The 17,767-nt window shown below is 40.7% G+C and overlaps 1 pseudogene; it reads right to left on the bottom strand.

The window, feature by feature from the left end:
* Window positions 1–386: 386 nt before the first annotated feature.
* Window positions 387–505, bottom strand: LOC126413479 (5S ribosomal RNA; annotated as a pseudogene).
* Window positions 506–17,767: the final 17,262 nt, after the last annotated feature.

A 17,767-nucleotide genomic window follows, 5' to 3' on the forward strand; every position in this document is an offset into this window, starting at 1 on the left:
AAAGCTGTAAACAGTTGTGAAGCACAGCATTACGAATAAACTGAAGTACTACCTCACGCTTCAGGTAACTAGGACTAGAGACTGGATTGTAGAATGCGTGTCAACAACTTTAGTATAGGTACGAAGTACTCATTCAGCAATAACTAAAAGTCAGCACTTGGTAACTTGGTACTGATTCTCCGTCCGAGCAGGACTCGGACGGCCCAACGGTACCGTCCGACCGCCGTGTCATTCTCAAGCCGATAGGTGTCACTGGATGCACATACGGAGGAGTATGTGGTCAGGACACCACTCTCATGGACGTTGTCAGTTTTCGTGACCGAAGCCGCTACTTCTCAATCAAGTATGATTTCTACTGGCCGTAGGAGGGCTGAGTACACCATACTTGCCAACAGCGGTCGGCAGACTCGGACGGTGACCCATCCTAGTACTAGCCAAGCCCGACAGCGCTTAACTTCGGTGATCTGACGGAAACCGGTGTTCCCACTGCGGCAAGGCCGCTGACTTGGTACTGATAGACTACCTATAATATTTTTACACTTTTTATTCTCCATTCCAAGCAGTAGAACGGGCTGTTTTAGTTCCGTACCATTATACAGGTCTTTTTTGTTTTGTTTTTTGTTTAAATTTTTAAATCAATCGTCTTGGAGTGACAGACCACACCATACGGAACAACGCTTGTCAGAGACAAATTTTTCGCTGACGCCTTCTGGCGACACTAATCGCCTTTTATTACAGGTTGTGCCCCTCCATAGGGAATTGCTCTCTGCGGCGAGCATATGCAATGTGTGTTGCTTATAATCCAGCCATCTTCTCAGCTTGGAAGGGGTAGGCCGTCACAATTGAAGTTCCTGCTTCACTCCTAAAGTATCTTTAATCGCTTAGAGACATTTATTCTTAGATTTTCTTCTTGAAACTCACTGTCAGTTTACTGGGGTAGATTATATGCAGATGCAGATCACCTGCTAGTTCTTTGAATTATCGTCGTCCCACTGCAGGGGAATTGGATAAAATGATTCCTGTCATCGATGGCAGTAGTCAGTGAATATTTGTCTCTAACAAACGATGTTCCACATTGTGCAATCTATTATCCCTAGACGTTTGATACAAAGACTTTCAAACATCCAATACAGTCGCGGTTCCTTTCAACCAGTTATTAGACGAAGTGGTAGTGAGACTGATGTAGCTCCTAGCTGGGAATAAATGGGAGGAGACTACCATTTCCCACATTTACCTAACACCCAAGGGAAACCTTCAAAACCCTTAATCAGAACCTTGGGATTGGATCTATTTTAATTTAATACTGGGGAAATGGTCTCCACTGTTCCAGACAAGAATTAAATTTGTTTGTTTGCGTATTTTGTGTTCTGCTTGTGCATAATATCATTGTAATGATTTGTCTGGTGTCCGGCGACGACAATATTTTTTTAAATACTTTTTGTTCTCTTCCCCAGCGGGTGTAACTTAATGGTGTTCGAGGAATGACTCTTTGCAAAGTCAAGGACTCTGCAGCCGAATACCACCCAAGCTAGTGCTGGGGGAAGGAGACGGGAGGGGGGGAGTCCCACTAGGTGAAAAGTTATTGATAGTTCCAGCATTTGCCTTACAATAAAGGGGAACTTCCCGATAACTTCAGTCAGAACCAGCGGGCAGGCAATATTTTTATTTTAATTCTGATCGAACAGTATGTGCGAGAGAAAATTAAGAAAGCCTAAGGTACAAAGAGAAGTTCATGCTTATATGTACACAGAGGTAAGTCGATGAATTGCTCAGGAGCCGTTGCAACCTCCTCTGGAGACCAAATTCTTCCTTTTACGTGTTCTGTACCTAAATCGCTAAAAACCGAACCACTGTAGTGTCACTTTTCGTCCGTCTGCCTGTTTCTTTGCGACCGTTAAAACCTTTCTTTTGAGGGAAGGTTGAAACTGTCATATGCTAAAGTCTGTGATCCCTTGGCAGTGTAAAAAATTGAATCTTTCAAGTCGATGCATTAAAATGTATGGCCATTTATGTCACTTATTTTGATACTCGCAAACTCACTCATCAAAGTCTAAAGGATATTTCCCGTTGGCCTAGAACCATGACATTTGGCAAGAAGAAAGATTTCACAGAAAAAGTGAAGTAAAAAAAAAAATAGAAAACTGTTAATTTGTAATTATACCACACGAAAAACATTTTTATTTTGTCCATTGTTATCATACGGCTGCTAATTTTAAATTAAAACATTCTCGAAACTCTTGAAATTAATAGGACGAATATCTTGCCAGCATCAGTGTTGTTAACAGGTAAAAATCGTGGAGTTTCTCGATTCCCAAAATGGATGAACTGTCTATATACACAATTAAATTTGTACGGAACCCTCAGACCGCAACTCCTACTCACACATGGCCACATTTTTAGTGCTTTTCGTTTTCTGTCGCTGTGAGTACAACGGACTGTTCAGGTAAAGAGCCACTGGAGATAGCGAGACTTTTCAGCAAAATACCGACAGGTTGGTGATGGGATAGAGGGATTCTCGTAGTATTGTCATAATGGAAAGAAAGGTGCTGCGAGGAAGGTTTCATCGCTGGTGCCAATGTAATCTATGGTCCCAGACAGCACAGCTACGTTATTTACTTCTGTGTGAATCCAATAATACTTCACGTCACCAGCCAGCTGCTTTACTGGCAAAGAAAATGATTAATACCTCTGAAATAATTTTTAATGTTTTAGCCAATTTAAGCCAATATTTATTAGCAGTGCTGCCATCATCAGTTGCGCTACAGTTACATATACAGTGCGTGTTTTACGAATTAGCAATCATCTGTGAGCGCTACATATGAGGGCCACGTGCACAACTGCTTTTAATTGTAAAAGTTTTATTTCTGACAAACCTTTGCTCAGTGTTCCACCTATTATGTACTAACACGAGAACTTGATATGAGGTTCCAACTGACGATAAACATGTTTTGTAGCAAAAAAAAAAAAAAAAAAAAAAAAAAAAAAAAAAAAAAAAAAAAAAAAAAAATAAATTAGATCAGAAGACCGCAGCAAAGCATGTCGAAACCGGTTGCCGAAAACAAATAAATACTGATGCCTTATTACCTATAGAAAGTTTTTATCAAGTACGACAGATCGCTGCTTCTCATTTCTCACCATAAGAAATTTGTAACTTATTTCATTTGCTTAGATAGCACAAACAATGAAAATGCGATCTTATCTATATAAGCATATTTATGACATGGCACATATTAAATATTACGATTGTTTGGTATTTCTTGGTTATTCAGTTATTAGGGCAATAATTTTGTTTAAATTTCGAGTTAACTCTTTGTAATAACTAGACAAGAATCCACATTGAAAAACGTTTTGATGAAATTTACATTGTTGTTTTCTAGCTTATCATCTAGCATTTCCGTAAGCGAAAAGTTCTTGTTCTCCATACCTCTATTTTAAGGCCCTTATCCACTTTACCTGAATTTGGGTGGCCATGCTGATTTAGCATAATTTTTTAGTTTCATTTTTTTTTTTTTTTTTTTTTTTTTTTTTTGAAACCTCATCAATGGCTTTGCATATTCTACACACTATTTTGTAAATGAGTGATAATTTGTCTTTATTTTGTGTCTCAATGTGTACTGCCTTGTGTTATGTGTTGTGAAAACGCTGTTAATGTTGTGCAGTTTGAAAGTACTTGCAGTTCCGTAATAGTGTTAGCTTGTGAATGGTATGCAAGCAATGGATTTCTTTACTATACGTGTAGCAGTTGTTTATTATTCTTTTTCTTTATTTTCTGTGTAATGTTTTTAGTAAGTGTGCCATCATAAACATTTTCTGCAGCTAAAAATTATTTGACAAGTTCATAATAGAGTCTCTGATCCCAACCAGCTCCATACAACACGCATAAATTGAATGTTGGATATTGCTGAAAGCTCGGATTTTCATAGGGAATTTAGGTGACAGTTGTACCTAGAACATTTAATACAACCCTTATGTTTGATTGACGCCGTCCTCCATTCCTGTACGCTCCACCGTTCTCTTCATTTCAGCATATCTGCTGCATTCTACATTTACCAAGATCCGTCTTATGTGTTGATATGTAGAGCTGCCTCGTAATTCTTTCATCAGTTCTTCGCCTGCAGTTTTTAGAAACGTAACGTAATCCGTGCCCATCTATCCAACTTGACCAGTCTGCATTAATGGAGCAATATTAGACATCAAAAGCAAGAATAAATGCAGAATAAGTTTTCTCTTGAGTACTAGCGACATTTAATTTGCGTAATGAAGAGGCAGTGACGCAATAAAAAACTATTTTGATTCCAGAGTTTTCTGTCAAAAACAGAATTTTTTATGATATAGTTATCTGGTGAAGTAGTAGTTCCTCAGGGAGTCACACCTAGTGATACGTGGCTGGCGACCACGGGGCACCGAGCAGAGTCCTGGCATTGCTTCCACTTACTTATGCCAGGCTCCTCACTTCTGTCTTTCCTATCTGCCCACCCTCGGCCAGCTCTTGTTCTTTTCCGACCCTGACGCTATTAGGTTTCGAGGGCTAGGGGTCTTTCATTTTCCAACCTATACTTCTCATGCAGCGTCTGACCCGGAGCGGGCGGCTGCAAAAGGCGTCTGTATCCCATGTTAGGGGCGGCCTCCAGAACTGCGGAAGGCAACGGAATACCAACGCAGATTATCTTCCCTGCATAATGCAGTCTCCATTTTATGCACAAAAAATGGCTTCCTCTCATGTTAAATCAGTGTCCGGAGGTAAAATAGTCCCCCATTCGGATCTCCGGGGGGGGGGGGGGGGGGGGGACAACTTGAAAGGAGGCAAAAAATCAAAACGAGAATTGGTACCTGGAATGTCAGAACTCTGCTACAAGCTGGAAAACTAGAAAACCTTAAAAGAGAGATGGAAAAGAATCATGTGGACCTCGTAGGAGTTGCTGAGGTAAGATGGAATGGACATGGAGAGTTGCAGTCAGATGAATATGTATTCTACTACTCAGGAGGAGAAGTAAAAGGAATTAATGGAGTAGGAATGATTATGACAAAGGAATTGGCTAAATGTGTGGAATATGTAGACTATGCAAATGACCGGGTTATTGGTGTAAGGCTGAAAGGAGCACAAAAAGATTTACTGATTGTCCAGGTGTATATGCCAACTTCAGAACATGATGACCAAATTGTAGAGGAAACGTACAATGTAATAGAGAGAATAATGGACGAAAATAAAAAATGCTGCAAAATAGTAATGGGAGACTGGAACGCCATTGTGGGAGAAGGGAAAGAGGGAAACATAGTAGGCAGTCATGGTCTTGGAAAGAGAAATGACAGAGGTGAATGGTTAATTGACTTCTGCAGGGAAAGGCAGCTGATAGTGGCAAACACATGGTTCAAGAACCATAAGAGGAGGCTCTACACTTGGAAATCACCAGGGGATAAATATAGAAACCAAATCGATTTTATACTGGTAGAAGAAAGATACAGGAATGGAATCAAGAAGGTGCACACATTACCAGGTGCAGATATTAATAGTGACCACAACTTACTTATGGCAGAAATAGAAATAAGAATGAAAAAACTGAAAAAGGCGACAATGGTGAAGAAATGGGATCTAGAGAAGATAAGGTCCAACAAAGAACAAATTACAGAAATGCTGTCTCGGGAATTTCTAATCACATTACGAGACAAAGAAGCACCTGATAATGCCAACGAGTACTGGAATATGCTGAAAGAAGGAATCATTAAAGCAGGACAGCAAAATATAGGATATGTAAAAGGGAAAAGGTCAAAAAAACCATGGGTCACACAAGAAATGATTTCCAAGATGGAGGAGAGAAGAAAATTGAAAAACAAGAACATTGAAGATGCAAGAAAGATATACCGAAGGTTAAATAACGAACTGCGAAGAGAAACAGAGCAGGCTAGGAAAAAATGGCTAAAAGAGGAATGTGATGAAATTGAAGAACTGGACAGGAAAGGAAGATACGACTTACTATACAACAGAATAAAGACTATGACATGGGAACAAAACAGAGCAGGAAGTGCTACTACGGAAATTTTGAGTAAAGACGAAGAGGTAGTGTATAAAGATCGTGACGATGTCCTCCAGAGATGGGAAGAATATATAAAAGAGCTATATGACACAAATAGCAAACCAGAAACTCTGGAACTTGAATCACACAACAGTGTAAGTGATGAAGAGAAAGGACCGACCATCATAATGGAAGAAGTAAAGTCTGCCATTGCTGCAATGAAAAATGGCAAAGCAGTAGGTACAGATACAATACCGGGAGAAATACTAAAATGCTTGAACCACAACGGAATAAGAGAAATATTGAGGTTATGTAATAAAATATATGACAGTGGTGAATGGCCTGAGGACTTTTTGACAAAAGTAATGATTCCATTACCGAAGAAACAAGGAACCAAGAAATGCAGCGAGCACAGGACAATCAGCCTCATTTCACATGCAGCCAAAGTGATGTTAAGAATAATTAATAAAAAACTTGAAAAAGTAATAGAGGAGGATCTCGGCGAGGAGCAGTTTGGCTTTAGACGGAATACGGGCACCAGAGATGCAATAGGGCTCCTACGAATCTTGGGAGAAAGGTTTATTGAAAAAGGAAGAGACCTATATATGTGCTTCATCGATTTAGAAAAGGCATTTGACAATGTGGTTTGGGACAAGCTGGCGACTATTATGAGGGAAAAGAGAGTGGACTGGAAAACCAGAAGACTTATAAACTCATTGTACCTTAATCAAAAAGTTTCAGTTAAAGTGAGAGGAGAAAGTACAAACTGGATCAGACTAGGGAAAGGAGTAAGACAAGGATGCTGTTAATCACCTACTCTTTTCAACCTGTACTTGGTAAATATGATTGACCAATGCTCATTAGATGACAAAGGAGTAGAAATTGGAGGAAGAAGAGTAGGGTGCTTGAGATTTGCAGATGACATGGTCCTTCTAGCCACAGTGGAAAAAGAATTACAGGATTTGGTGGACACCATTGCAACTAATGGAAAAAAATATGGAATGAAAATTAACACAAATAAAACAAAAGTATTGGCAATAGGAGGAAATAAGGAAATAAAAATTGTGCTGAATGGAGAAACACTAGAACAGGTGCAAAATTTTAAGTATCTTGGAAGCAGGATAGACACCGACTGGAAGTGCACCACAGAAATTAAAACAAGGATAGCAATGGCAAAAGAGGCGTTTTATAAGAAAAGGAGAATCTTCTGCAGCGGTATGGACAGAGAACTCAGAAAGAGACTCATAAAATGTCTTGTATGGAGTGTTCTTCTATATGGCGCTGAAACATGGACTATGAGGAAAAAAGACAGAGAAAGGCTGGAGGCTTTTGAGATCTGGACATGGCGGAAGATGGAAAGAATAAGTTGGATGGACAGAGTAAAAAATGAAGAGGTGCTGAGAAGAGTGGGAGAGAAAAGGCAGTTACTAGATTTAATAAAGAGAAGAAAAAGAAATTGGATTGGGCATATATTAAGAAAGAATGACGGACTGATAAAAACAGTTTTAGAAGGTTATGTAGAAGGGAAAAGGAAGCGAGGAAGGAAGAGATTCCAGATACTGGATGACATGATGGACGGTACAACATACAGCAGCCTTAAGAAGGAAGCAATGGATCGCAGAAAATGGAGAGGCAAAGGACCTGCTAATATAGCAGATAACTGATGATGATGAGTAGCATTCGCCGAAAATTAACAGGAACTGAGTTGCGTAATAAACGTAATGGAATCTATATTGGCTGATGACTATGATATACACATAACAAGTCTCTGTTGTAAAAATATGTTTTTTGGGACCATTTTTTCTTAGTTACTTGTAAGACACTATCATCATAGTTCTTTTTTCCCTCGTATTCCCATGTCTCTGCAAGTTTTCTGATCCACCAATGCATCTTAGATCGTCATGATGATGTCTTGATCTACATAGGTAAAAAAAAACACACAGGTTTCAGGGGAAGCCATATTATCAGAGCCCACTTAACTGATGGCAGCATTTTGTTGCACAAAAACGCAGACATTTTAGTACACTATCTCCTCTACAGCCTCCTCAACGTACACTGTCCCTCATTCTCGTCTCTGCTGTAATGCTCTTGTCTGAACAGCATAGCCGAAACACTGGTTTCCACCAGAGCAAAATTTCTTCTGTCCCACCATTCAGCTGTTATCTCTAAACCCCTTTAAGTAGTAGGAATCCGACTCTGAATGAGCTTCCTCACTATATCAGGGAACCGAAGAATCTGCATCTTCAAAAGGCAGTTAATGACATATCTACTGAAGTACAAAATGTCTACGTCTCTCCCTGGACTCATTCCCCAATTAAAGCTTTCTTGTCATCCAGATCTTCCTCATTTCCTAAGGCTCTTAGCTGGTGCCGTCTTCCTACATCTCTCTCACTCAGAACTGACTATGTCAGAAGAAGCCACTTTCGTGCACCTATAAATACATTTTATACCACTACTGCTCTTATTATTAACGGCAACAGCAGCAGCATCATCAGTGGCAGTAGCAGCAGCAGTGATGTTAGTATTAACGTTATTAGTTCTTAGTCAGTACTTTTCATTCAAATCGTCTCCATATGTATATACAAGTCATTTTTAATTTTATTAATATTACTTTATTACTATTTGCCATTTTAAAATTATTGTTATTTCTCAGGTAACAATAATGTAAGAAATACTGTACGTGTGATCTCCTGGTTGTGAAAGAACTAATCTGATCAGGTTAAACAATAAATCTTCTAGAGGTATTTACAGAGCATCTGAAAGTAATAAACTGGTTCAAGGCTTGCGCTGGACACAAAGACCAAAACACTGAGTAGCATAGCATATTTGTCAGGCCTGTGGTTTCGCATTCACGAGGATAATGGTTCATAACTTTGCCCGGCCATTCAGAGTTAAATGTGTCGTGTCTTCCTGAAATCGATTAAGGCAAATGTCGAGGTGATTCGCTTGGAAGCGGCATGGTAGATTTCTTTGTCCTTCACGACTTTTGTCTCGCCTCTTAGGACCTCTAGGTCGTCGAGGCGCTGAATCCTCATCTTTCTGCCCTTTTTTTTCTTTGGGGGGGGGGGGGGGGGGGGAGGCAACGGCAAACAAATTCCATTGGAACCGTGTTAATGTCAGCAATCCGAGAATCGCATATTACTCCAACGCTCATTGCCTGATACAGGACTAACCCTATCCGTACATGCCTGTTAGCTTTCATCTAACTTATCCAAAGAGATACAAAGTCATTTGCATGTCGAATTAATAACCCTGTTTGCGATATAATGTTACCCATAATCATATTCGTGAAAATTTCATCAGTGACGATAAGTACATTTGCAAATAAACTGAACCATACCGTAACAAGCTTTTCGTTTTTTTTTAATGCTTAACAGGCTCAACCATTTTGGAAATTTGTGGTAAGGTGTGTAGGACCAAACTGCTGAGGTCATCGGTCCCTAGGCTTTCGCACTACTTAACCTAACTTAAACTAACTTACGCTACGGACACCACACACACACACACAAACACACACACACCCATTTCCGAGGGAGGACTCGAACCTCCGACGGGGGAAGCCACTCGAACCGTGACAAGACGCTTCTGACCGCACGGCTATCCCGCGCGGAGGCTCAATCATCTTGCGTAATAGGTCAACGTGTTTGCTCCTACTCTTCTGTATCCCGCCTGGAAGGCGGCGCGTGGGTCTGCTCCGGAAAACTGAAAGGTTGGCCGAATGAAGGAAGCGAGTAGGAGCATTAAAAGGTAATACACACCGGTACCGCAAGAAAGTAAAAGTGATTTACTGGCGCATGAATATATACAGGGCATATATAACTTTGTACGTAGGTGTGAAGCCGTAGACCTGACGTGAGTAGAGCAAAGTATATGAAGCGAAGCTGAAGTAAAGTGTCCCGGCCGTCTGCCCTTGAACAAATGGGCAGAATCTGGAGCGGAGCTCTTAGAGCTCTCCCGCTCCAGTTCGAGTGCACTGTCGTCGGTGTCTGTCGTAGTGCCAACCTAGCAGAGCGCACCTATGTCGTGGCATCGTAGCTATCGATAACACATGCTCAAACGCGTTTTATCACAGTTGTGGCATCGTGAGGACGCGCTTGTTTATCTTCTTTGTAAACTACATTTTGCTGGTTGTTAGTGGAGAGCAAGTGCTCGGGCAGCCAAAATACCTGTCAAATGTGGGGACTTTCGGAGAAGTTCCAATAAATGAAAATGGAGAAGAACTTAGGATATCTGCATCTTTCAGCCAGCTGTAATTAACTAATACGAAGCGATATGGCGCAGTGGTTAGCACACTGGACTCGCATTCGGGAGGACAACGATTCAGACCCGCGACCGGCCAACCTGATTTATGTTTTCTGTGATTTCCCTGTATGTGTGTGGGTGTTATGTTGACGAGTTGCGCAACGGATTGATCTGACACGTACCCTTTGACTCCTGCAAGAAGAAATTTCCACTCCACACTACTACAGAAGTCAGACAGATGCTCCTAACGTACCAAAAATGCCTGAAAAACTTGCAGCAATAAATATGTTCTGGAGTCGTCCGCTGTACGGAAAATACACAAAAATATTCTATTTTCTTGCGTAACTAGTGGGATACATGGGTACTGGAGTATTGCTAGTTAGTGAAAGAAAAACATTAAACGAACGGAAAATATTATTTATTGCAAAATCTAAGAAAATCAAGTGAAACTATTATTTATAAACTCTTACACAAATTTCCAGGTTCTTTTCGGAATAGGAGGTTACCTCTTACGGATAGGTATCCTGTTAATGAAATTTGTGTACAAAGTGTGGTAAAGCTCTTTCATCCCTTTTCTTTAAGAATGTTATTTACTCAGCAGAATGGCTGAGAGCCGCGCCTACTCAATTTGAATAATTATCCGATTGAATTTCTCTAAGTACGGTCGAAGCTGTCGTGTGAGAAATGTAATGGAGTGACATGAATGAAGTATGTTATTTCTAATGGAGGAAAGATAGGGCTCACCTATGCTGTAGTGCACAATACCGTGAGCTGCGACGACTGCTGCCTGCATCGTTCACTGCTGAAAAATAACAAAACTTTCTCTTTCTATGTGGATTGACCTTCGCCAATCGAACTCTCACTACGCCTTGATGAAGTCAAGGACTCCTATCTGCCCCTAGTCTAACTATTGGCGTGGTACACCGGTCGGATAACCAGTCCACCGCGATGCCACTCAATGTTCTCTCGCAGGTGTTAACTAGTACTCTGCCTGTGTTCACATCGCACATTAAGTGTCACAGCCCACACAGTGAACAAACGCTTAATCGTGAGCGACTCAATAAAGAGTATCACTCGGATTTGCTAGCGACAGAGGTGCTCTCTCACTGCAGTACTGAGTAGAGACTTTGTTCCCTACTCTCTGCATACACGCACGAGTTCACTCGCTCCTGCTACGTGTTCCCGCACCATGAGCGCCACTGGAACGACCCATCTCAACGCAAAAGGCGAAAGGGTACATCATCTGCTGTCTTTCCCTCGCTCCTCCGGCTCATTGCATCAGAAATAGTCCGCCAATCAACGTAACTCTTACGAACGGGAGAATGGCACTTCATTTAAGCCAACCAATCCGGACATATATAGCATCTGCATTAGGCATTTACTGTACACCTGTGAGAACTCTGAAACTGCGCACTAGATCCATCAAAAATGCGTATTCTTGGGCTCTCCGAAACAATACAGTGGGTTTTGCTTGTAAAGTGAACATGCAGGCCATTTTTCCTTTTCTCGATCAAAAACTGTTTTGATCTCTGGGCGGTCGGCCAGCCAGAGCAGTTGCGTGCTAACTCACCCTCCTACAGACTTTCCAGTGGGCTGGTTGCCTCTGCAGAACAAAAACTCGTGTGGCCATCGTGTCTTGAATGTTTGTGTATGCCAACCTCGATTTATTAGATTTGCATATCGATTAAATGGAAATGCGTAAAATTGACTCTACCCTATCGAGTTTGGGCTCGAATGAAACGTCTTGATACGCGGAATACGATGGTGAGGTCGGAATATGTAAGAAATGAAGGTCAGGAGACCACGCCACCTTACATCCCTAAAACGCTTCGCGCAAATGCGGGATGGTTCTTTTGAAAGGGCACAGCTGACTTCCTTCCCCATCCTTCCCTAATCCGATGGGATCAATGACCCTGCTGCTTGGTCACTCCCCCTAGCAACTAACTAATATCTTTTTTCTCAAGAAATATACAAAGACACACTATCGATGTTATAGATCATTACTCTATTGCGCACTAGCCAGTAATAAAATAAGTTCCATGATTCAGGATGTTACACTACACAGAGGATGTGATATATATTTGAATCTTGTAAATTGAAAAAATTGGATTTATCGTAAATAGAAAAAAAATCTAAACACAAACGAGAAAATGAAAAAGTGTATAAGGTGCTTCTCCAACAAGCAAAAGTTTTAAGGAATCTTTCATGAAATTAGACTTATAAAATATGTAAGAGAAAGCCCCTCCGATAAAGATGTGAATGAAGAGTGGGAAAATATTACACAGGCAATCTTTAAAACTGCAAATGAAGTTTTAGGAAGGAACAGAAAGATCAGAAATAAAAAGGGTTTTACTATGTAGAATGCAGATATAAAACATGCAGTAGTAGAAAAATGCAGAGCATAAAAGATATATTTACAAATTAAAGTAGATATATCCTATGAAGTACGTAAAGAGAGAACTGCCAAGAAAGTGGTCAGAAACTTTCGCAAGGAATCCTGGAATAAGATTATAAGTGAGGTAGAGCACGGTGTGTATGGGAAGCAGTTAATTGGATATAAACTAATTAAGCACATAAAGAAATGAGAAAAAGATGCTGCAAGATTAAACCTAGTAAGTGAACTACTATAGATAAAAACATTATAAGCAATTTTGATGTAATGAGAAAGTTAAATTAAGCAGAAATAAATAGCTCCAATGGAAATAAAGTTCCAGATGCAGACCCTATAACTTTACAAGAAATAGATACAATATTCAGACCCTTAAAAAAAGGAAGGCGTATGGATTAGATGGCGTGATTGTGGAACATATTAAAAATAGTGGTATAAAACGCGAACTAAGAATTTTACATCTACAACTGCGAAAATGGCCAAATACCTTCCCCTTTGTCAAAGGTTCAAGTCAATAATCTATTAAAAAACCTATGAATATTATAGAGAAATCAATCTCATGAAAACAGGATATAATATCAGCAGTAAAATGGTGAATAACTGGTTAAAAACTATTGCAGATTCTCTGCTAGCTGAAGAGTGACGTGTGTTTAGGATACGGAGCTGGTAAATAGATAATGTCTGTATTATTGGGCAAATAATAGAACAAAGAAGAGAGAAAAATGTGGAAACACATATCGCTTTCACAGATTTTGAGAAGACTTTTGAAATATTAAATAAAACTAAAATGTGGCAAACACTACAAAAAGCGGATATCCTGTACACTTTATTTTGGTAGTAAGGAGTCTGTATAGAGATACTGAATTTATCATAGACGCAGTAATTAAAAGAAGTGAACAGTTGCTAGTAAATATATGACATAGACATACATATTGACGACACTTCACATAATTGTTGATTGATCCAGGAATTAAGTTATCAAACAATGTCTACTGAAACAGTCTTCTATTTGCAGACGATCAAAGAATTATTCAGCTGAATGTGACAGTTACAGAAATTCACGGAGCTCTTAAATGATCAACGAAAGTCAAATAATTATATAGCCTCCGTTAATAAAAGGAAAATTATGCCATTTAGAGGAACGGATTCAGTCAGCTCGAGGATTATGCTAGGAAATAACGTTTTAAATTAAATATCTAATTTTACATATCTTGGCTGTAGCGTAAGTTTTTATCGTGACGGGGACTTTGAGCCAAATGTTAGCATATTTCAAACTGTAAGTGGGACTGTTCAAAGAACGTTTACAAGTAAAGTTAGGAAAGAAACGAAAACATAAAGTAATGGTTTTAAAACAATGCAGTATGGCAGCGAAGCTTGTGTGTCCACTCCACCCTATGAATCTGCTGGGACGAAAGTATATTTAATCTAATGTAATACTTACGGGAGATATTGTCTCCCAGTTAGCAAAGGCGGTAGCTTCCCGTATAACCAACTCTACACAGGTAATTTGACTTTGGATGGTCAAATAACGTTCACGAAAGTCGCTATATTGCCCCTTGACAACCGAAACAGGGCGGTCTGTAAGAAAGAGAAAAGTTGTTGTATAAGGCAAAAACCAACAATTGGACCCGTAAGTTTATTTACTTATTTCTCGTAAGGGTATATGTACACAACTCACAGTAAAGTTCAAAAGGAGCTAGGGTCTTAATTAACCTTAGAGGGTGATGTAAGGAGAGCCTACCCCTTCTAGTGTTGTTATAGAGGACTTGATGATATCCTTGCAGTCTCCACTGAAACATCTCTTGGGATACTCCTCTACAGTGTGGTCAATGATCTGCTCTGAAAGTTCACAGTGACACACTGGGCAGACTGAGAGTCTCCATTTGTACATGGAGGACTTCGTTCTTCCGTGTCCACATCGTATTCTGTGCGGTTGATACCAGGTTCTTCTAGGCAATTGCAAGTGTGGGGTCTTTCAGGCCATGATGACGTATGCTGGTATTGGTTTTCCATTTCTCCTTCCACACATGTCCAGTCTTGAGTGCTTGGAACTCACAAGCTGTCTAGAAATTGTTTTCTTGACTTGAGACGAACGGTGTATTATACTGAACACAGTTTACTGGACAGGTAGCGTTTGACAAAATTAAGTTTTTAATCATTTCGAATTCGCGGGCCACTGATTTTATTGTTTCAAATGTGGTAGAGCAATGAACACCATAATTATCTCGGAATCATACTAAATCAGTCACCATCACAAGCTCACCTCACCTCACTTGCATGAAAGTTAAAAACCGATAACAATGTTGTTCGGAAACAAGCTGGAACTTCTTGGGGAGCTCAAACTAACATTCTCCGCACAGCAGCATAATCTCTTGCATATTCTGTTACTGAATATTGCGCACCAGTACGGTACATGGGCGTGCATGTCAGTAAGCTGGATGTCCAATTTGTAACGTAACCGCTATTGTGGGTAACAGCGCTGCTTTCGCCGTGTCCGTGGAACTGCGGCTATTCTCCAGCCTAAAGTAATGGCCTGGGATCCACTAATCCAACTGAAGGGTTGTGACCTGGCCAGGATGGGTGATATCCAGAGGGAAATATTTTTCCCACAGAATGGCTGGCGTTTCCTAGTACCTTGTCGGCAAAGAACAGTTCTTAGCAGATGTACTATGACCTTTAGCAGGAAATGGCAAATCGCAGTGACTACACACTGCTCTGGAGGCTGATTGGTTGAAGTGTCAGCACGTGAAAATAAAGTTGTGGAGCAATGGGCAGCTCGCGAAATCGAGGAGTCGGTCGGTAGCCCTGGTAGGGTGCAGGAAAACGACATGAGCACATTAAAGAGTAGTGTGGAGAAAATTCTGGTCCTACATAAAATCGCAAAATCGATCAAAGGCTTCCATTTAGTCACCCTTTTACAAAAATGTTTGTTACAACTTGAACATTTCATTATTGTCTCATTGTCATAACTTGGTGGACGGAATGTGCAACTGGCGCTTTTTAGTTCTGGTTGCCGCCGCTGGATCTTGGTGATGGACTTCCTGCTTATATTGCTCTAACCGCAGCTGCTGACTGTTTATTTTGTGGCAGCATTTGTTGAGTTTCGGTGTAATGAGCAACTAAGAGTCTTCCCAGTTCATCGAGAAACATTCTACTATCATGAAAAAAGTTTTTTTTTCTCACCCTAGATTTATCTCTCCACACAAGACAAAAGCATTGTAGGTAGAAGCAGCAGTAATATTGTAGAACATTATCATTGGCCAGCGGTTGATCTTCCACATGCATGTGTAGGTGCCAATAAGCTGATCCAATGCGTCAACTGCTCCCTTACTTGCATTGTAGTCCAATATCGTTTTTGGTTTCTTGTCTTCTCTGTTGCTCGTTTCCTCACTGTTGTGCATTGTAGTCATCAGGGCAACCTGTTTGTTCTTCCATGGCACGTATGATTCTAGTAAAAAAGAACTTTGAAGTGTCAACATCTTCTTTGCTTGATACATTATCAGGGAGTTCAGGCTTATTTTTCCTCACCGTCACCAGCACTGTAAGGTGTCGTTTGAGAAGTCTTTGGCCTAATGCAAATGATGTGAAGTAATTGTCGAATGTGATAATTTCTCCTTTTAGCTCATGTGTCAGATGCATGACAACCCTCGTACATTGATTGTTCTCAAGTGCTTGTGCAGGTAATTTCCCTGTATAGATTTTTGTCTTCAAACATAAGAAATAGCAGTATCACATAATGTCCATATATTTATTTCATATTTCGAGGATTAGCTCGGTACATGTTGTTTGAATGGCCAACGCCCTCAGAAAGCCACCCGTTGTTCTTCCACAATTACGTTTATGCCAGGTTATATAGTTCTGATCACATTTCCATCCAAAAGCCAGTCTGCACTCCGTGTACATATCGGGGGGGGGGGGGGGGGAGACATTCCGGATGTGGAAAGGGTGCTTCCGGATGCCACGAAGAGTATAGGGAGCAGCCAACTGCAGGTGGTGGCTCATATCGGTACCAATGACGTGTGTCGCTTTGGATCGGAGGAGATTCTCTCTGGTTTACGGCGGCTAGCGGAATTGGTAAACACTGCCTTTCTTGCTTGCGAGATTAAGGCGGAGCTTACCATCTGCAGCATCGTCGATAGAATCGACTATGGTACTTCGGTGCAGAGCAGAGTGGAGGGTCTGAATCATAGGCTCAGGCGGTTCTGTGACAGTGTAGGCTGCAGAATCCTTGTCTTGCGCTATCGGGTGGTGGGTTTCCGGAAGCTACACGGGTAGCGGGGGCTGTGTGGAGGGGACTGGGTGGTTTTTTCGGTTAGAGGGTCTCAAGAAACCACAGAAAGGGCGCCCTTCTAAAACGGGGCAGGTAAAACACAGTAAGGTAGTTGTAGGAACGATCGGTATTGTAGTTGTAAATTCTCGTAGCTGTGTTGCGAAAGAACCAGAGCTCCATGCCCTAATGGAAATCACTGAAGCTAAAAAGCTATAGGTACAGAAAGCTGGCTGAAGCCGGAAGTAAATTCAGCCGAAATTTTTTCAAACAATCTGTCAGTGTTTAGAAAGGATAGATTAAATACAGTTGGTGGTGGTGTATTTATTGCTGTCAGGCGCAGTTTACCTTGAAGTGAAATTGAAGTAGATAGTTCTTGCGAAATAGTATGGGTAGAGGTTATACTTGATGATCGGGCTAAACTATTAATTGGGTCGTTTTACCGCCACCCCCCCGCCCCCTCCCAACTCAGAAGGTATAGTTGCTGAACAGTTCAAAGAAAACTTGAGTCTCATTTCAAATAGGTACCCCACTCATACAATTATAGTCGTTGGCGACTTCCATCTACCCTCGATATGCTGGAAAAATAATACGTTTAAAGCCGGCGGCAGGCATAAAACGTCATCCTAAATTGTATTGAATGCTTTCTCAGAAAATTATTTTGAACAGTTACTTCATGAGCCCATTCGATGCGTAAATTATTGCGAAAGCATACTTAACTTCTTAGTAACAAATAATCCTTGACAAACATGAAGCATCATGACGAATACAGGGATTAGCGACCACAAGGGAGTTGCTGCTGTGCTGAATACTGTAATACCTACAACCATCAAAAAGAAACGCAAAGTATACCTATCC

Source organism: Schistocerca serialis, chromosome 7, assembly GCF_023864345.2.
Source record: "Schistocerca serialis cubense isolate TAMUIC-IGC-003099 chromosome 7, iqSchSeri2.2, whole genome shotgun sequence".
Taxonomy (NCBI): domain Eukaryota; kingdom Metazoa; phylum Arthropoda; class Insecta; order Orthoptera; family Acrididae; genus Schistocerca; species Schistocerca serialis.